Genomic DNA, 15,432 nt, shown 5'->3' on the forward strand with positions numbered 1-15,432 from the left:
TGTTTGGTGTTGGTGGCAAGTTACGGTGGTGGATGTTGGTGTTGGTGTTGGTGGCAGGTTGTGGTGCTTGTTAGTATTGGTGGCAGATGATGGCGGTGGCGGTGGCGGTGGCGTTGGTGGCTGGTATAGAAAGGGAGAGAGAGAGGAGGGATAAAAAGTGTAAAATTGTTTTTCAAAAACATATAAAGACATTATATATATATATATATATATATATATGTCACACCCTGTATTTCCTGGTGGGCCCGGACTTGGGGTACATGATGAATTGATATCAAGATACACAAATAACACAGTGGAAGTCTTGGGAATTAAAATACTATTACAAATTGTAATATCCGAATGTTCAAAATATTGTACAAACGGAAATGTATAAAAGATCTACAGGCAGATCGAAATAAACAAAATGATTATGTAGATAGACTACTAGGCTTCAATGCATGGAGTTGCAAATTCCACTTACGCATTTACCGGGCAACTTTCAACCTATTTACGTATCCTTGCAACATGCGCTTAGTCTTTTGAAGATACGTCAGTTTACACTGGTAAATACAAATAACCGACACATTTTGAAAGTATTTCAAAATCATTTTAAGTGCACTAGGCACAAGAATTTTCATAAATAACTTAGGAAAATATAAATATATCTTATATACAGTTTTACATGCTTGTCAATACATATGGGGCCCGATACTAAACACTGATAACATGATTAACTGACACACCACTTTAACCCATAAAGGGTATCCCCAATATGGGTAGAAAAATATTTTATGATAGCATTAGCATCTGTCGGGTGTATGGCTACACCCCATGCTTAAGTTGTGGCCATTTGCAATTAAATGAACCGAGGATATCCAGGACATGGTCGCATTAACCCCCAAGGTTTAAGTTATCAAGCAAAACAGATTAAAATGGGTTATGCGGATTTTTAGTCACAATCCGACATTGATCCCATACCTGACCAAGCGCTAATGATTTACCATATCCCAAGCCAGTGTAGGGAAAATAGGTAAAGAGTATTTACCTGGCTTAATATCTTACAATCCAAGATATATATATATATATATATATATATATACATATATATAAGCACAACCGATATAACAAATAACTTAGCAAGGTTGTAATCTACTGGACGCCCTAGTCTGGAATGAATGGTATAATAACCAATTACAAGGTTAACGGGTCCTATTCAAGTCATAGACTTGGACCGGTTAACTATATATAAAGTAAACGGTACGGTACGCTAGATTAAGTGGTGACAGGATAGAATGTAGTTTAAACCCTCACAAGTACTAAGACATATATATTATGGGTAAACAAATATACATTCTGGAATTTGAAAGAAATTTGAAGGACTTTACCCAATTCGGTTAACTTATGTAAACTAAGTTACATAAGCTAACCGTACGCGCATAGGCGGTATCGGGTGATCGGATGAGTCATAAACAAGTTCATTATACCAAAATATCATAATTATGTTACCACATCAGTAGGTTTAGAAAATTATATGTACATTGCATTTTAAAACCATTCTTATGCTCAAAAGAGCATTTTAGTCAACATTATGGCATATTACATGAACTGTATAAAAACCCGAAAACTGGTTATGATCAAGTAGTATAACCACAGAGGGTTATCCTACACATAAATATGATCATAATGCAACTTCGAATCAGTAGCTAAGTTGGTTAATTCGGGTCAGAATCGAAAGTCAAAGCAGAAGTCAAACTGCTTGACTTTCGGTTGCGAACCAAGCTATAAACTGGAAAGACGGGTTGAACATGCTTAGACATGATCTAATATTATTTACCAACTGATATAATGTCAAAAACATGTGTTTAAACATGTATAAGTCTATTTTATAAGTTTTCGAAAACTGCGCATTTTAAACATAACTTTGACCCGTCAATTGACCACTTTAACGTGATTTCCAGGAGGTGCCTTTTAAGGGATTAACACCTACCTTATTACAATCAAGTAGCTATGTTCAGTTCGAACAATGGCTGGACCATAATGGTCTTAACCAAAAGTCCAAGCAAAAGTCAATTTGCTTGACTTTCGGCGAAATTGATGTGTGTAAAATGCAACATATAAATTACATCAAATAAGGCATAAAACTAACCCTTTTTAAGTACTAATGTTGGAAAAAGTATGTTTTTGTCTTCCTTTTGTATTTTCAGGATAAAATGAGCTCAAATTAACAAAAGAAGCAAAAAGACAGCTAAATCTAGCATAAATACAAGAAAAGGAACAAAAGTGGATTGCCCGACCCCTCAACATCATCCTCCCAAGCAAAACAGAGAAGGCAGAAGACTGAACACGCCCCGTGCTCAGCGAGCACGGGGCCGTGCCCAAGAAGCAGCAGAAAAGACAAACATGTAGAAGCTTCCATTGCTCACCACGGGGCCGTGCCCAGTGAACATGGGGGCGTGCCCAAAGTACTGCAGGCGCATTAATTGTAATTGCGAATTACAATTAATGAGGAGAGATAGTGTCAGACAGGTACGGGGCCGTGCCCAGCGGACACGGGGCCGTGCCCAGGCCTCTGTTCAGCCTATAAATAGGAGTGCTTGGCTTCATTGCAACTCATCCCTTGGCACACCACCTCTCTCACACTTCATTCACCACCCACCACCATCACAACACCATCATCCACCACCATCATAGAGTGTGTGAGTCGTCTCAGGATCCAAGATTGATCGTAAGAGTTCTTGACAATCAAGGCCATGTTTGCCTAAGTCTCTTACATCACTTGGTGAAGACAAGTGTTTAGTATAATACTTTTTATTTTTAATCTTTTGCACTTTTTAATTGGTTTTGTATTAATGACTTTAATAACTAGTTGCTTATGTTGAAGGTGACTTTTCCTTATCGTTTATCCGTGGTGTCTTGGCATTATTTTACTGTCTATATAAAATAAAAGATTTTCACCATTCATATCTCCACGGTCTATATGGAGGTATGTTGGCTACCTGGTCGGGGGTTAAGGGAACGGTTTGGTAAGGGTCTTGCCCTTGTTCAGCGTTTAGAGGTCCTGCAAGGGACCTGGGTCAAATTTAGTAGGACCTCCTTCAATACCCAAAGGTATTGGATGGCGGGGGTCCAAACTCTTTGACCCCCTCATAAGTTAACTACTATTAATACTATAACTCGGCTATTTAGGACTGTATCCCTGCTGACTCAGACTACTTAGTCGAGGGTAACGTCACCTCCAAAAGAGGGGCCTACCATAATTTGCATTAATAACTTAATTCATTATCTTTCAATAATCCGACCCTTTAGGATTGTATCCTTGCTGACTCAAACTACTGGGTTGAGGGTAACGTCGCCTTCAAAAGAGGGGCCTACTACAATAACTAAGATAATCTCTTAAACAAGTGCAAAAGTGCAAAAATAATCAAAGGTTATACTAATACACGAGTCGGATCCAAGTGATTCATATTGTCTATCTGTTTTTATTTTTATTTTATTTTTCAGCATTTAGTTAGTTTTATTTTCTTAGTTTAAAAATCTTTTTCTAACATTTTGATTTGATTAGACGTTGAGGATAAACCGGTACTAAAAGCTCTTGTGTCCTTGGACGACCTCGGTATCTTACCAACACTATACTACGTCCACGATGGGTGCACTTGCCCATATGTGTGTTTAGTGTTAGTAAATATCGTGTTTTATAAATTTAAAACTTGGCTAAAAAGTGTAAAAAGGGGCTTAAAATATACATCCAAATTATAACACACTTCACGCACATCAAGTTTTTGGCGCCGTTGCCGGGGACACAAGGATTTTAAGAAAGTTAGGAATCAACGGCCTAATCATTTTTTTATTTTCTTTTTTAATTTTTAGGGTTTTCTTAGTTTTTCAGCGTCTGCAGAGCTCAGCACGGGCCGTGCCTGCTGAACACGCCCCCGTGCTCAATCATTGGAACTGGCAATCTTGTTTTAAGTCAGACAGTAAGCTGAACACGTGGTCGTGCTCACTCAACACGCCCCCGTGCCCAAGATTCAGTTACTGAAAACAGAACCGTTTGATCCCGGCGGTTGGTAATTTCTGACACAAACATGAGTGATGGTAATTCTTTTTACTTTCGGCACTCTTATGGTACGTGATGTCAATTATGTGGAGGCGATCATAAAGAATTAGAATTTACTTTCTAAATTATAAGCCCCACTATATAGACCCACCGTCTCCCTATAACCTTAAGAGGGGCGAAAGTAAAAATAATCACTATCTCTCTCTCGAATGCGCCCAACCAGATATTCTAGGAGAAATGCTCCTTGACGAGTTATTTCAGCTAGAAAATCTAATTTTAAACTGGTTAAAAGAGCTTAGGAAGGACTTCATTAATCCATCCCAAGACGACGACCATGAAGAAATGTTGGGGCCGCATTCCAACAACCTCGTTGCTCCCAAAAATACCTTCAGTTCTAGCGAAGACTTGGACGATAGTCGTCCCTGTGCCGATTGTGCCGTGAAGGACTCTCCATCGACTTCGTTCGGTGCATACATAGACCTGAGTGATTCGGCATATACCTTCTTTAACGAGAGCCCGTGAAAGGGTTGGACTTGTCCACCTAGAATAAAAATAGGAATTACCCTCACCGACAACCTCTTGCGTTCTCGCTTTAGTCTAGGACAAGTAAGGTATCTTAGGAAGTTTGGGGTTGTTCCAACCAGTAAGGAACCACCCGATACAATTAAGTTCCTTAAAAAAATTAGACAAACTTCATAATCAGCCTCTCGACACGGGGCCGTGTCCAGCCAACACACCCCCGTGCCCACCAAAAGATTCCCTTCTGACCTTTACATCAGAATACGGACAAACTGTGTCAGAATTCTATCTGCACACGGGGCCGTGCCCATTGGACACGGGGCCGTGCCCAGGATGCTGTCGTTTTCTATAAATGCAGCCAAGAATTCTGCACATTTGGACCATCTTGGGACTGAGATTTGAAGGAATCTTCTCTCAACTATCCTAGGTATGTTCTAAAAGAAGGTTCCAACAAGCCATCTTGTCCTTTCCTCTTCTAACCATTTCCTTCTTCTTCATCTTTCTCCAAGAACCTCCATTCAAGTTTGAAATTTCAAGCTTTGTGGCGAGGATTATTGAGTTTTATTCAAGGAATCTTGTTAAAAATAAGCTGTATAACATTGTTTTAAGTTACTAATGTTTAAAAAGACCTCACAAGTTCAGAAAATAACTTAAAACTTTAAGATTCCTTGTTTCAAAACTTTGCAGAAAGATGAACACGGGGCCGTGCTCAACGAGCACGGGGCCATGTCCAGATTACTGTTTCAGTAAATAAACTATTTTTAGTTTATTTTCGTAGAATGTCGAGTGAAAACAGCGAGACATCTTCCGTGCATTCATCTAACAGTCGAAGAGGGAGAAGGCCCTCCATTGAAGCTACACTTGTACACTATGTCATAGAATTAAGGGAGGCTCTCGACGAAATGACGTCAGTAGATGAGGTCCTAATCGACCGTATCAACGATCTTACGGTGGGACTTGAGAGTAGCTTCCAAGAAATTAACCTCTTCCACCAGAGGTTAAATATTCTTGTAACACCCCCGATGGAACCGGTCCTTCCTCAAGAGGATTGGAACCTAGCGCTTGAAGTTAACAACCATACCGGGTGGGACGACATTCCGGCGGAACCTCCTGTGGAGCATCAACAAGAGATCCCGGTGGAAGTCGCAACTCCTCAAACTAACGCTAACGAGCCCTCTTTTCTCCTCCCAAGAGAGGTGGAGGAGTGGCTCGCCGACATGTGAGGAAACCACACCCGGAAGAAGGAGTTCTATAAAGTCACATCCAACCAAGACTACTAGCTTCTTGGAAATTTTGCTAACTAAAATAACTTGTAGACTAGAACTCCATGGTTTAATGCTTCTTGTGTTTTCTTATCTAGCTTAATATTTTTTTAGGACTATGTATCTCTCTATGGTTTTAATTGAATGATGGTTTTAAAATGGTGTCATGGTGGTCAAGGATGATAAGGGAAACGAGAAACATGGCCCCATGCACAAAAACAAGGCCACCCGACAACAATTTCTCCATTACAGTAAGTTCAGCACGGGCCGTGCCCAGCCAACACTGCCCCGTGCTAAACACCCTGCAGACAAATGCCCAGTTCAGGTAACTGGACACGGGCCGTGTTCACCGAACACGCCCCCGTGTCCAGGCTTCTGTTTCTTTTCTTTAATTTTTGATACTGGCACCTGAACACGGGGCCGTGCCCGGTCCCCACGGGGCCGTGTCCAGACTGCCAGTAACATGAATTTTTGCTTTTAACACCATGTTACACATTCAATCAACCTAAAAATTTATTTTTGGGACACATTGAGGACAATGTGTAATTTAAGTGTGGGGGGGGGGGATGCTAAAACCTTGAATTTTGCAAGTCCTAATAACAAGCCTTACACAAAACTCTATTGGAACCGCTAATCACCCCAATTTTTTTTTCAAAAAAAAATTCATTTTTTTTACTTGTCTAAAGTTTAAGTTGGGAATTCTAAGACTAACAAGGTTATATTTTTATAAGTTTACAACCGATAACGTCGTGATAAAAAGAACCAACATAAGAAAATTATGAAACGGCATGACAAGCTTAGTTAAAATTCGATTATATATACTTGATCACATAAAAACCCATTCCCACAAAAGTGAGTTTTGAGCCTTTATTGGGCATACAAATATACATCTTTACGCTAAATGCTCATTTTTCGTTTCTTGTGTGAATAGCCGCTTGGTTCTTACGACTCTAGAACTTGCCACGACAATTCATTCCCGTTCCTTACCAACTTAAACCCAAGTAAGTAAATGATGGAGGCATTAGGACTAACCCTTTTTCTTTCAAAACCATTATTTTTATTTTTCTTTTCACCTACCCAAAAACTCCCCCTAGTTAGCCCCTTTGAGCCTAAACCTTTTCGTTTCTTAACCCAAAACCCTTTTTACCCACCAAAAACCCTTTTTATTATTTTTACCTTTTATTTTAGTAACAAGCTCGGTTTTCGTGTGACTAAAAAAAATAATAATATTTACAATGAAGTTAGAAATAAACAAACAAATCTCCTCAAACAAAAGCTTGTTTGAATACTTCATTAAAAATAAAAAGTCACATAAACAAAATGTTTTACGAAAACCGACGCTTTTTACGACTTTAGCCCTTTTCTACTAACCACTAACCCAACTACCCACCTTTAGCCCAAGCCTAACCCTTCACCCAAAAAGTCCTCTTGATATTTACAAAGGTATAAAGTTACAAAGGAGGAGGATTGATTGCTTGGCAAGCTTATGGTAGGAATAAGTTCCATGCCGCTCTCGAGTGATTCACTAAAAATACACCTTCGGCCGAGTGTTGAGTGATTTCTCCCGTGAGGTATGTGAACTTGTATATAAATAAAATTTTAAAAAGGCATGTTATGCCTTAATAAATAATTTACTTTATGAAAAGTTTTTAATAAATCATGACGAATAGGATTGTAAATAAATAAAAATAAAACCCAATAAAGATCTTGGATTCCCGACACTCTATGGCAAGCCAAAATCTTCTCTTCTACCCATTCCATTTGGGAGAGTAAGCCACATATTAAAGAGTTTTGCTTGAGGACAAGCAAAAATTCAAGTGTGGGGATATTTGATGTGTGTAAAATGCAACATATAAATTACATCAAATAAGGCATAAAACTAACCCTTTTTAAGTACTAATGTTGGAAAAGTGTGTTTTTGTCTTCCTTTTGTATTTTCAGGATTAAATGAGCTCAAATTAAAAAAAGAAGCAAAAAGACAGCTAAATCTAGCATAAATACAAGAAAAGGAACAAAAGTGGATTGCCCGACCCCTCAACAGCATCCTCCCAAGCAAAACAGAGAAGGCATAAGACTGAACACGCCCCGTGCTCAGCGAGCACGGGGCCGTGCCCAAGAAGCAGCAGAAAAGACAAACCTGTAGAAGCTTCTATTGCTCACCACAGGGCCGTGCCCAGTGAACACGGGGGCGTGCCCAAAGTACTGCAGGCGCATTAATTGTAATTACGAATTACAATTAATGAGGAGAGATAGTGTCAGACAGGCACGGGGCCGTGCCCAGCGGACACGGGGCCGTGCCCAGGCCTCTGTTCAGCCTATAAATAGGAGTGATTGGCTTCATTGCAACTCATCCCTTGGCACACCACCTCTCTCACACTTCATCCACCACCCACCACCATCACAACACCATCATCCACCACCATCATCCATTGTCCATCATAGAGTGTGTGAGTCGTCTCGGGATCCAAGATTGATCGTAAGAGTTCTTGACAATCAAGGCCATGTTTGCCTAAGTCTCTTACATCACTTGGTGAAGACAAGTGTTTAGAATAATACTTTTTATTTTTAATCTTTTGCACTTTTTAATTGGTTTTGTATTAATGACTTTAATAACTAGTTGCTTATGTTGAAGGTGACTTTTCCTTATCGTTTGTCCGTGGTGTCTTGGCATTATTTTACTGTCTATATAAAATAAAAGATTTTCGCCATTCATATCTCCACGGTCTATATGGAGGTATGTTGGCTACCTGGTCGGGGGTTAAGGGAACGGTTTGGTAAGGGTCTTGCCCTTGTTCAGCGTTTAGAGGTCCTGCAAGGGACCTGGGTCAAATTTAGTAGGACCTCCTTTAATACCCAAAGGTATTGGATGGCGGGGGTCCAAACTCTTTGACCCCCTCATAAGTTAACTACTATTAATACTATAACCCGGCTATTTAGGACTGTATCCCTGCTGACTCAGACTACTTAGTCGAGGGTAACGTCACCTCCAAAAGAGGGGCCTACCATAATTTGCATTAATAACTTAATTCATTATCTTTCAATAATCTGACCCTTTAGGATTGTATCCTTGCTGACTCAAACTACTGGGTTGAGAGTAACGTCGCCTTCAAAAGAGGGGCCTACTACAATAACTAAGATAATCTCTTAAACAAGTGCAAAAGTGCAAAATAATCAAAGGTTATACTAATACACGAGTCGGATCCAAGTGATTCATCTTGTCTATCTGTTTTTATTTTTATTTTATTTTTCAGCATTTAGTTAGTTTTATTTTCTTAGTTTAAAAATCTTTTTCTAACATTTTGATTTGATTAGACGTTGAGGATAAACCGGTACTAAAAGCTCTTGTGTCCTTGGACGACCTCGATATCTTACCAACACTATACTACGTCCACGATGGGTGCACTTGCCCATATGTGTGTTTAGTGTTAGTAAATATCGTGTTTTATAAATTTAAAACTTGGCTAAAAAGTGTAAAAAGGGCTTAAAATATACATCCAAATTATAACACACTTCACGCACATCAGAAATACTAGCCTATAATACGAAATGAGCAGGGATGGAACACTTACTAGTGATCCAAGAGAAAGTTTGAACTCAAAGGAGGCTCCTTTTTTTTATCAAGAACACTCCAAGTAGCAGATAGAGAGGAGAAAGAGGAAATGAGCAAGTGAAAAGTTGCAAATGCCTTGCTATTTATACTAATGGAAGTGTTACTGGTGCGTGTCGATGTACACAGGTTTTTACAATGAATTTACACATGAACTTGGTTTTAATATTTATAAAAATGATTTATACCTTAACATTAAAACACACACAAAAGGACAAGTGTATCATGTCATATATGTAGTAAAGTATGGGTAAGAACCAGATATCGATCCATGGAACACGGGCAGAGTATGAGTACTAAATCTTTGTCATTGATTTACCGGATAAAAGGATATGTGAATGAGTTTTAACTAAAAACATCTAAAACTATATTTAAGACATAATAGACTCCAAATATGAAAAATATATATTATCTTGTTTCGCAAACAACCTAAACATGTTATCGACATCAGATATGTCACAAAAGCACTTGATCAAGTTTCCAATAGCAAAATAGTTAGTTACCTGGTCTGGATTTCTAACATGATGATTCTTCGGAAAGTTAACGCGATGGTCACACATTAACCACCTAAAATAATTCATTAGCGAGCTATTGATATAATTTCATGCGAATCTTTAAAGATAAGTTATTTACCTGGTCTGGATTCCTAACCTCACTTAGCAAAGAAAACAATACCGATGGTCACAATATATCCACGAAGACAAGCATTAAAGTAGATCATACCATAAACTATTTCATTTTACAAGTCTTGAACACAAATCTACCAAGATAGCAATTTCAACCAAAACTATTAAACAAAGATCATAAACCGCGTCAAGAACATGTAACAACACTATATAATTCGTTAGAACCCTTACGTGCAAGAAAGCATTCTTAATCAAAATCCGATTTATCTTTGATAAAACCAATACCCTGGTACAGTTTCATGGTGTAAACATATTAACAAGTTAAAAGTATACAAATAAGTTATTAATCAAGGAATTGTTAACAATCTTCACTAACCACATATTCATCATCCAAGACATTCAAACATACTCAAGAATCCAACATCAATAAAACATTTATCATAAGATCATGAAGATTCAAACATGAAAAAGTTACTTAAACTTCATACAAATAAGATTACAAACTTAAATATCATTCATGAAACAAGTTCATTAATACTATTACACAAATACATAAACATAAACATAGAACATCAGCTCAATACTTGAAGAATGATCAGAAATACATGTTTAAGAACAAGAAATCAAACCATAAACAAGCAAGGAATTGATGGATTGGATTAGTTAAGCTTCTATTCAATCTTGAGGCTTGAAATCGATCTGATCAGGAGGGTCTCAGACCTCAGAAATCGCCTAAAAACTTAAAGAAAAAACCCAATACTTTGATTAGTAGCGAATGCTGCCTTTTATAGGCAAGTTTCAGATTGGCACGACCGTGCACTCAGATCTATTGTCGGGTGACGTCATTTATTCGAAAGGGTCAGACAAGTGGACTAGTGGACAAGTTGACCTCTGACACTCAGATGTGCACGGTCGTGCACCTGGTCGCACGGTAGTGCAGTGTCTGGAAGTTCATCTAAATGCCGGGAATTTCATCAGAATTTGAGGTTCAGGTGGTGCACGGTAGTGCACTTGGGGCGCACGATCGTGCGTTCCGAGGAAATCAGTGCACTGCCAGTGCTCCCGACATCGTAGGTCGCGCACGATCGTGCAGTTGGGCGCACGGCCGTGCAACATCTGGCAGTGCATCAGAATCTTCAGAATTCATCAGAAACGTCCTTAAATCGCCTCGTTTTCTCCCACTTTGTCTTTTGCAAATTGTTTGAGACCTGAAAAAGGAAAAGTACCTAATTTGGTACCTAAACAACGAAGTTTCGGTCAAAAACGCTTAAAACGGAAGTAAAATGTGGGAAAAACATGTATAATTTAACGAATATCAGTTACAAGATCATTCCAGATGTTAGGACTAGTTCTCAGATGACTCCAGGCGGTTAGTGAGGTGTCAAGAGCTGCTACATGGTGGCAAGTTGCGAGAAATGTGGCAACAAGACAGACTGCCTTGGCCAGCACACATTCTGCCATCTGAAGGTCCCTTACGGACCGTAAGGGATCAAGTCTTACAGTCCGTAAGGACCTTTCAACGCATACAATTATCGTTTCTTTACGGACCGTAGGGGCCATGGCCTTGCGGTCCGTAACCGTTTCCCAGATACAAAATAATTTATGCCATACGGTCCATAAGCACTAATGGCTTACAGTCCGTAAGCGTCACTTAGAGGCCAATAAATTGGCATGTTGACATAAATGGTCCCTCCACAACATTCTTCCAAATTTTTTACACATTTGGTCCCTCTCGCCACACAACGTGGCATAATAGAGAGTTAATCGGACACGTGTCATCATATAATTCGAAATAATTTTCCGAGGTGTTACAATATATATATAGTAAAGTTACCAAAATACTCTTTTATTTCATCGACATTTTGGATGGAGTTAAAGGCGGGGAGCAATCTAGCAATAAAATGGAAACATCAAGGAGGAAAATGGTTGTTTTTAAACTATTGGGGCAAAAACGTTAAAATGGTCAAACCATAGGGAGCAAAAACGAAGTTTACTTTATAATAAAAACATGAGTAAACTTCCGTTTTGCTCCATGTGGTTTGGTCGTTTTAACGGTTTTGCCTTAATCCTTTAAAAATAGTCATTTTACTCCTTGATCTATTTAACTTATCTCCATTTCATTCCCCGCCCCTAACTATGTCTAAAATGTTTGTTAAAGATAAGGGTACTATGGTAATTCTATAAATATGTATTTACATTGATTTTTAAAATCCATTTGTTTTGCCTTTTTGTTGATATAAAAATAAAAAAAAATATAAGCATGTATAACAAAAAAACATTCAGATCCCTTTCCTCACTTCATCACCCACTTTCTCTCTCTATATCTCCTTCTCTCTCTCTCTCTACCTTCAGTAACACCCACTAGACACCGCCACGACCACCATAACAATCAGACACCATCCCTACCACCAGCCCTCGCCATAACCACCACCACCCACCAGCTCCCACCACCACCCCCACCGCCGCCGCCGCCATTACCACCATCATAGACACCATCTCTTAGTCGGCCTCGCTCAGATCTGAAAGGAGGCATCAAACCTACCTTAGAAACCTAGTGGCTCAATTAACAAACGACGACAACAGGTACGATCGACACTCGGAGGTTAGAAACTCATTGAGCATCGATTGAGCTTTCTCTTCGTTACGAGTCATCGTGATATTGAACTAAGATTAACCCTAACCCTAGGTTGATTGTGATGATTTTGAAGGTGAAGTGGTGAAGAGTTTGTTGTTGGTTTCGCTTTCTGTTTTATGAAGATGGGATTTGGGGAAAAAGGAATTTCGGATTTCTGTTTCATATCTGTTTGTTGTGGCATCCAGAGGTGAGAGTGGTGACGGTGTGATGGTGGTGGTTGGGCGATATAATGGTGGCAGGTGGTTGGTGACACGGTGGCTGATGGTGGTGGTTGGGCGGTGTGATGGTAGTGGTTGGGCGGTGTAATGGTGGCAGGTGGCTGTTGGTGGTTGGTGAGGCATGTATGTAGTGTGTGTGTGTGTGTGTATGTTAATATATAAATAAGAGTTAAATGCCATTTTAGTTCCTGTAGTTTGGGCCATTTTGCCAATTTAGTCCAAAGGTTTCATATTCCCTTGTGGGTTCAAAAAGGTTTCACCGTTGCCATTTTAGTCCATTGGGTTAACTTCGTCCATTTTTTTTGTTAACGGGAAGAGCAATTCGGTCATTTTATATGTAATTCTGTTAACTAGAAGGACAATTCGGCCATATAAAATGACCATATTGCCCTTCTCGTTGACAGAAAAAATGGACGAAGATAACCCAGTGGACTAAAATGACAATGGTGATACCTTTTTGGACCCACAAGCTAAAAATGAAATCTTGGAACTAAACTAGCAAAATGGGCCAGACCATAAGTACTAAAATGACATTTAACTCTATAAATAATCAAGCTTATATTTTTCTGATATTATAATAAATAGTTAAATGGTTATGTTAATTGTAAATTACCAAAGTACCCTTATTTTATACTTGAAATTACCAAAATACTCTTTCAGTCAATATACAATATTGATGGAGTTAAGGCGGAAGAATGTAATGGCTCAATTGCCTTCTCTCATTGATAAGATCAATATATATACAAGTTACAATCCCTTAATTTAGGGAAGAGATAATAACATAATTAATGACAAGATCCTATTTCTATTTACACAAATATAATCTATTACACCCCCGCAGTCGAAGCAAGAGGTGGGCGAATGTTGAGACTGGAGCGGAAATCATCAAATAGGACCCGTGGTAAGCCTTTGGTAAAGATATCAGCAATCTGAAGACGAGTGGGGGTATGAAGAATTCTGATCGTACCTCGTTGAACATGTTCACGCACGAAATGAATATCAATCTCTATATGTTTGGTGCGTTGATGTTGAACAGGATTGCTGGAGAGATAGATTGCACTGATATTATCACAATATACTAAGGTAGCTGTGGATACAGGGCGACGCAACTCAAGAAGAAGGTTACGGATCCAATAAATTTCAGCAACGACGTTGGCAACGGCACGATATTCTGCTTCGGCACTGGAACGAGAGATGGTCGACTGACGTTTGGAGGACCAAGATAATAGATTCTGACCCATGTAAACACAGTATCCTGAGGTTGAGCGACGGGTATCCGGACACCCAGCCCAGTCCGCATCAGTATAAGCCCGAAGAGATATGTTAGAACATGACGAGAGGGTGAGACCATAGCTGGCAGTGCCTCGTATGTAACGAATAATACGTTTTAAAATGTTCCAGTGATCAGAGCTGGGGTTATGCATGTGAATGCAGATCTGTTGAACTGCATAACTGATGTCAGGCCGAGTAAATGTGAGGTACTGAAGCGCCCCGGCTAGGCTACGGTATAAGGTGGGGTTATCGAATGGAGCACTAGAGGTTGCACCGAGCTTTGGTTTGGTGTCCACTGGAGTCGCTACAGGGTTGCACGTAGCCATACCAGCACGATTGACAATGTCAAGTACATAAGACTGTTGGGAGAGAAACATTTGATTACCAGTGCGAGAAACCGTAATTCCCAAAAAATAGCTGAGAGGTCCAAGATCTTTCATTGCAAATTCAGCCGTGAGGCTGCCCATGAGTTTCATTCGTAGAGAATCAGAAGAGGTAGTGAGAATAATGTCATCGACATAAATCAACAAATATGCAATGTCACCCCCGTGATGATATGTAAAAAGAGAATTATCGCAGCGACTCTGCATGAATCCCATAGAAGTAACAAAATCGGTGAAGCGTTGGTACCATGCCCTCGGAGCTTGTTTAAGACCATAAAGCGATTTCTTTAGACGACAAACATGATCAGGATAGTCTCTATGCCGAAATCCCATAGGTTGGTACATATACACAGTCTCTGTAAGATTACCATGCAAAAATGCATTCGTGACATCTAACTGGTGAATGGACCATGACTGTGATAACGCCAATGTCAGAACTGTCCGAATGGTAGCCGGTTTAACAACCGGGCTAAAAGTCTCTCCACAATCGATACCTATCTCCTGATTTCTCCCATCGCACACAAGACGAGCCTTGTACCTTTCTAACGAACCATCGGATTTGTATTTGTGTCGAAAAAGCCACATGCTGCGAATAATATGCATGTCAGGTTGTCTCGGGACAAGTTCCCAAGTCTTGTTTTTAATTAAGGCATTAAATTCGGTTTGCATGGTGTTATACCATTCCGGATTAGACAAGGCGGCTTTGGGGTTGGTAGGAATGGGGACGATGGAAATGGTAGAAAGGTTAAAAATGTGTTTCGGTTTTGAGATTCCGGACATTGCACGAGTGTGTATTGTGCGAGATGGGGGGATTGGGGGAGGGTTCGGTATTGGGCTGGTAGCAGTGGGTTCGGGAGAGAGGGATTGGGCTGGT

This window comes from Helianthus annuus, chromosome 16 (assembly GCF_002127325.2).
Source record: "Helianthus annuus cultivar XRQ/B chromosome 16, HanXRQr2.0-SUNRISE, whole genome shotgun sequence".
Lineage (NCBI taxonomy): Eukaryota > Viridiplantae > Streptophyta > Magnoliopsida > Asterales > Asteraceae > Helianthus > Helianthus annuus.